The 6,748-nt window shown below is 48.4% G+C and overlaps 1 long non-coding RNA gene across 1 annotated transcript; it reads left to right on the top strand.

The window, feature by feature from the left end:
* Positions 1-3,149: 3,149 nt before the first annotated feature.
* Positions 3,150-6,350, top strand: LOC121136564. The gene is made up of 3 exons (XR_005873595.1): positions 3,150-3,413; positions 3,629-3,776; positions 6,198-6,350. It is a non-coding gene; the product is annotated as an uncharacterized LOC121136564 (long non-coding RNA).
* Positions 6,351-6,748: the final 398 nt, after the last annotated feature.

The raw sequence follows: 6,748 nt of genomic DNA, 5'->3' as shown, positions 1-6,748 counted from the left end.
TCTACCGTTTGTATACCCCATCTTTGCCATAATGGCTGATGCCTGGGGGAGTATTCATTAGTTAGGGTCATGCCCATGGCTTGTAACACATCCCGTCCCCATAAATTTACAGGGAGTGGCAACACATAGGGGGTAAAACATCCCTGTTTGCCCTCAGCATTCCGCCAGGTTAAGGCTGAGGCACTGATGGCAGGAGAGGACTGGTATCCAAGACCTTGTAGAGAATGAGATGAAACAACAGTGGGCCAAGACTTCGGCCACCAATGGAGTGAAATAATGCTTTTGTCTGCTCCCGTATCCATTATCCCTTCAAATTCTTTTCCATTAATTAACAATTTTATTGTAGGTCTCTCATTTAGGGGTATAGCCAGATAGGCTGAATCACTTCCAGAAGATCCCATAGCCCTTTTTTGTAAAGTGTAGGTTTCTCCATCCCCGAGGGAGGGCAGCAACACCAGTTGTGCAATTCTATCTCCCTGCTTTATAGAAAATACACCCCGAGGGCTAGAACAGAGAACTTGAATCTCCTCTTTATGATACGGGTCAACAATCCCAGGATATATAATGAGTCCCTGTAAAGTTAAGGAGCCACGGCCCAGAATAAGCCCAATGGTGGCAGGGGGCAAAGGTCCAGGGGAATGGACTGGGACCGGTTGAACATTCATTTGGGGCATGAGTAAGAAGTCGGAGGCGGCACGCAAGTCCATTCCGGGGTTCCTCGGAAACCTCTACTTCCTCTTGATTGCTTTTCTGAAATTGGTTCCCATATTTCTGAGGGCCCTGGGACCATGGGCCCCGTGACCCGTTTTTTGATTGGGGTACCTTGGGTTCTTCAATAGGGGGCAGAAGCCTCCCTTTTACATCCCGGACTGACCTGCATTCGCTAGCCCTATGATAACCTTTACCACAACGATGGCAAAGCTTCGATTCTCTTGTTCTTTCAGGGGCTTGACAATCTTTCTTAAGGTGCCCCATTCTCCCACAATTAAAACAAGCTTTTCGATTAGATAAATCTCTATACCTGTGCGTTTGTAAAATGGCGGCAGCTAGTCCTCCATTGGTTAGGGGTCCCCCAGCTCCCTGCACACTCTGAGCCAATCTTGTAAACCTTTGCTTTTGCGAGGGCGATAGCCGCTCGACATTCCTGGGTTGCTTGTTCATAGACAAGTTGCTCAATCAGGGGCATAGCTTGTTCTGAATCACCAAAGATGCGACTGGCGGCCTCTGTCATTCTGGCCACAAAGTCTGAAAATGGCTCTTGGGGTCCTTGGACAATCTTTGTAAGGTGTCCACTGGACTCTCCCCTTTTTGTGAGGGCCTTCCATGCTTTAATAGCGGCGGCCGACACCTGACCATAGACACCCCAGATGTAGTTGGTTTGATTAAGGGCATGTTGACCCTGACCTGTCAGCATTTCAAATGTCCACTGCCTCTGATTCTCATCTTCAGCCGTGGCATTAACTCTAGCTTGTGCCTGGGCTGCATCATACCAGAGAGCCTTCCATTCCATGTATTGTCCCATGTTGGGAAGCACTGCTTTCACTGTCGTCTGCCAGTCAGTGGGAGTCATGGCAAAATTAGCAAGCCTTTCCACCTGTAATGTGGTAAAGTTAGCATTGACCCCATAATTACGAACGGATTCGGCCAATTCTTTGATTTGATTGTAATCTACAGGGGTATGTACTCTTCCGCCTTCCGCATTCTCGAATACTGGAAAAGCTACTTGTATTTTTCTCCGTTCCTCTAAAGGTAAAAAGGAGTCAGTACCAGTATTCAGCCGAAGCTCATACTGCGGAGGCGCTGAGGAGCGTGAGCCCGCCGGATTTATAGGCGGTGGCCTCACATTCATTTTTGTTTTCAGTGGCCGGTGTCTATCAGGGTGATATCTTTCTTCCTCATACCGTGCCACCTCCTCCTCTAGACCACCTTCTTCGCTAGAATACAGAGTGTCAGAATCAGAATTATCTAGCTCCAAGGCTTCTAGCTCTACTGTAGGGTATAGACTAGATTCTGGCTTTTTCTTTTTCTTAGATTTGTTAGGGGGTGAATGATCACTCCCTTCTCTCTCTCCCCCTTTCTTAACTTCTTTGGGAGGGCCTTTTTTCTTAGACATGTCTTTCCTTTTGCGAGCTCCCATTCTCTCACTCCGTTCAGTTTCTGACATGCTATCCTGAACTTCCTCTAAGGTTCCCTGACTTTCTATTATAGCAGGGTGACAGGCCTCATCCTCCAAGCAGTTTTTAACTAGCTTCCAAATGGCTTTGGTACCTAAGTGGAGATCTCCTTCTGCATGCTTCCTGTCTAGTTCTTTACCTAGCTTGTTCCATGAGGCCACAGTGAGGGACCCGGAACAAGCATACCATGGTGCCACTCTATCTACCTCCTTCACAAAATTTTGAAGTGTTCGTGGTGCAATTTTAAGATCTCTTTGTTTTAGCACAGTCTGTAGGGCAGTAACCACTGACTGTGACAACCCCATCGCGCTGGCGGCTTATCTAAAAAACGGCGCTCAACTCCGTTACCAGACTGACAGCACCAGACTGACAGCACCAGACTGACAGCACCAGACTGACAGCACCAGACTGACAGCACCAGACTGACAGCACCGTTCTGTCAGCACCAGCCACGATGAAGGAGAAGGACAAACAGGACTAGCACCAAAGCCTCCACTGACCCGTCCCACGGTGATGACAAACTAAGGCCAAAGTTGAGAAAAGGGGTGTTCAGGATAAAGCATACCTCTCTGAACTTACGTCCCTGCAGTTCTGAATCCGCCCCGTCTTCCGAGGGGTCTCCCGCAGCGCCGGCGATGTTGAAGAGTTCCCGGGTTTCGGCACCAGATGTCCCGCGCTACCGTCTCGCCAGCAAGAACGACGCAGAACACTCGGATCCTTCTGCAGTAAAGCTTTAATGCATCTTGAGAGATAGATGATCAGCTTCTTAGAGGGAGACCCCAAGCTAAGAAACCCAGCCCCTTATATAAGCCTAGGAGCTCCGAGTGAGACGTGTAGAGCCGGGATTGGTGGTTTGCACATCACCCCAGATGACGCCACGGGAGAGGCACAGCTTAAACGGTTAACTCCAACTGACAGCAGATGTCAGCGCCATCTTCTAACGGTTAACTCCAACTGACAGATGTCAGCGCCATCTTCTAACGGCAATAGCGATAGCGAGGGCGGCTCCTCACAGTCTCTAATTTTCCTTCCACATCCTGAAGAAAGCAAAACCTGCTTTGGCCACTCTGTCACTAGCTAACAGCAGGTTTTCCCCATGGGCTGAGCCAGGGCCTTGAACATTCCAGGCTACTGACCGAGGTGTTTGGGCCATGGCCCAAAACACTGAAAGTCACTGGTGCCAACACCAAGTCCAAGTTCCTTAGACCTTCATGTGAACTCCAACTGCGACTTCTTACTGTAGGTGATCCAGAAAATCCCTTTTCTCTTACTCTTTGTGAGGATAAATTGCAGCAGTGTGTGGGTTCCCCTAACAAATTCTGATAACTCCTGAGCCCAGGTTTCCCTGAAGACAGCCCTAATTGTTCCCTGGGAAAGCCCTGTCACTCACATCCTCTGCTGTCATCTTGAATTTGATTCTATCTCTGTTGCATCTTCTTGTTCCCGCATCCCAGCCCAGATGTCCTGGGAATGAAATAGGGACCAGTTGTGTTCTAGGCTGTGGCTGTGCATTCTCTCCATCTTCAAAGCATCCAAGTGACAAGTGACATCGCTGCTTTCCTTGTCTACATTGTATGGATGGTGAAAACCAAGACACCAGAAGTAAGTGATGTAAATGACACATTTTATTGAATATTGTCCCTGGGAGTTTAACTGGCCTAAATACAGTGACTGAGTTACTACTAATTACTTCAATATTTTACTCTAAATGATGTCCAAGTCACATGATTTTGCTTTGTCTCACTGACAACATCGTAGCCTATGAGTCACAGTTTTGAGAAAACAAATGAGTCCTTGGATGTTCTTACTTCCCAGCTATATGTCTTTATTGGGTCCGTGCAGGGCAGGGTCTTGGTGTGCAGTCATACATGGAATTCAGTCCTCAGGAGTAGACAAGGACTGAACCCTCTATGTGTCTGTCTGTCACAGATAGATGGCTCAGAACTTCCAGGTCCCTGCTGGAAGCTTCCAATTTCTTCAGAGCCCAGAGCAGGACTCACCTGGAGGACCTGAGCCCTGAGAACCTGGGGTTCATGGGCTCTGTTTCCTGCCAGGACTGTCAGAAGTGCTCAAAGGATGAGGCACCACATTGCTCACACAGACTCAGACAGGGCATACCCACTAGCAGGATGTACGCTAAATGGCTTTCCATAGCCACGAGGTCTAAGCTCAGGGTAGACTTGATGGAGAAGAGACACTCTACAGCTCAGTAAGCTTAGGAGAAAGCCTGAGGAGAGCCAAGAACCTGGAGAGACAAAAGGAAGGTAAAGGTATGTGTTTGGGTTGGTTCAATAAAGGCTCACGGTTACTATAAAGTGAGAGGGAAATTCTCATAGAGAGACAGATGTTGGCCTCAGAAAGTGCAGATGGAGGAAAGAGTGGGCACAGCTGTAGCCTCCTCCACAACCTGTCTATTGGTTGGCCTCCTTCTCCCATGGTGCTTGGGCATTGATTCCCATCCTATTTCAGTGATATGGGAAAGAACGTCTGGGTGACTGTGTCTTGGGACCTCTCTTCTCTCTTCTTGTAATAGTGTGTGCCTTCCAGCATCACACTTCTGGTCTGGTAATTAGTGAGCAGAGGGCAGGAAAGTGACTCACTAGCTGGAGAATCTAGTTTCTTACAGGTTCCTGTGGCTGCTCTCTAGACACATGGTCCCACTTGCACGGGGAGTGTGTCCCTGGAGGTTTCTGCACACCTGCCAAGGTGGGGAGAACAGGATCCAGGCAGGTTCTAATCGACTGAGTGAAGTAGCTGGCTTTGGACTAGATTAGGTCCAGGCACATCCCGTGTAGAGCTAACGATTCCCAGAGGCGAGCTCTGGCAAGGGAGCTGGACTGTGTTACCGTGTGCCTCCTGGCCACTGACAGCTCAAGATGAACTGACTTGAAATAATAATAGTCACGGCCCCAGCTTTGTTTCGTCTGGAGTGGCATGTCACATGGATTTGCTACTGCTCAGAAAGGCAGCTTCTCCCTGCTCTGTACTGGTGGAAGGGAAGCTCGAAGAATCCTTTGTTCCCGGCTCTTCATAGGACTGGCAGAGGTGTCCATCGGGCAGTAACAAGAGATGTTCTGAAGTCAAGTCTGTTCGTTCATTCTTCTAGGCACAGGATGCAGTCCAGGCATCTGGCCCCTTTGGGCCCTTGGGATTCTCCACACTATCTAGAAATTTCTAAAGGGTGTGGAGCTGACAAAGGAGGGAGGATGCAGAGATGCTATGATTTGTTATCCCATGCTGAATTCACAGCTTGGAGAGGGGTGGAGTGAGGGTGGGGGAGAAACAGCCTAGCATCATGAGTTTCCCTTCCTGTTGTGAAATGACTTAAATTAAGCCATGGCACTCAAACCCAGGCCAGGAGGTCCCAGCCTTCTTCTTATTCATCATGCCAGCTTGAGTTCACATTCCACGTTCAATGGCACAAATAGGGACAGTTAGAAAGAGAAAAGCGAGGAGACCACAGAAGGATAGCCAGATGGCAAGCTCAGTTCTCAGTGTGGAGCTAAGGACAAATCAGAACCGGGAAGATGTTGGGAAGACTTTGGAATGAACCAGGAAGCAGCAGGGCTCCAGGGAATGGGCTGGTTATTTGGCAACATGGCTTGTCACCTCCCATAGAAGAGGGACAGGAGCCAGTGGTGACCACAGCATAACTGAGAATGTGACAAAGGCCCAGATGAAACCTCTGTCTTTGGGTCCTGGAAGACAGCACTGTTGAAATTTTTCTTGCCATGTTGCAATGCAGCATTTTTTCACTGTCAACAATTGCTTTCCTGAAGCATACGACAGTGCATGCATGAGTACTGCATAACCTCTAACTATCCGTCTCCACTTAGTAAGTACTTATCACTGTGCCAGGAGTTTACAGGTTAGGGACCTAGAAGCAGTCAGGCTGGGTGGCTGTGGGCCAGAGCCTGTGTGGGAGTGGAGGGAGAATGGATGCTGAGGAGGTATCATCTGCAGACTTAGCAGGGCTTACAGAACTGGTTTCCTCACAACTTCTCATATGGCTTTTGATTAAAGGCAGTCAAGAGATTACACCAGTGTTGGCCTCTCCAGAAGTCTGCTTGGATGTACTCAGTGTATGGCAGCTGTGTTTCTTGAGAGCTAAAGATACTTGTGACCTGCTGTGGCAAACAGAATTCCAAGACAGCCCCCAATACTCAAGGAGGAGATATTTTGGTAGGCAACCTTTTAACATGAACTAGAGGAATTTGAAGGTAAAAGTGCTAATCCAATAAACAAAGTTCATGTTATGGATGGGGCTCAGTTCTCAAGGTCCCAGGAACAGGTCTGAGAGCTGAGAGTTTTTGCAGCTGTCAGTCTATAACTCTAGGACCCAAATTCTACTGATAATACAAGCTAGACACAGTAGAGAACCCAGTCCTAGCCAGCACCTGGCTTTCAGTCTTGTGAGTCTCCGGGTAGAAGACTGCGTCACGTGGTACCTGGATTTCTGACTCACAGAACTGTGAGATAACCCCTTAGTGTTATTTGTGGCAAGTTCATAGCAATTCATCACTCGACAGTGATCACTAGATTACACCCATTACTCCATCTTTCCTTTATCTGGC

This window comes from Mesocricetus auratus, unplaced genomic scaffold (genome assembly GCF_017639785.1).
Source record: "Mesocricetus auratus isolate SY011 unplaced genomic scaffold, BCM_Maur_2.0 Super-Scaffold_100676, whole genome shotgun sequence".
Lineage (NCBI taxonomy): Eukaryota > Metazoa > Chordata > Mammalia > Rodentia > Cricetidae > Mesocricetus > Mesocricetus auratus.
The sequence above is the reverse complement of the archived record's forward strand: the minus strand, read 5'-3'. Positions and strand labels throughout refer to the sequence as shown.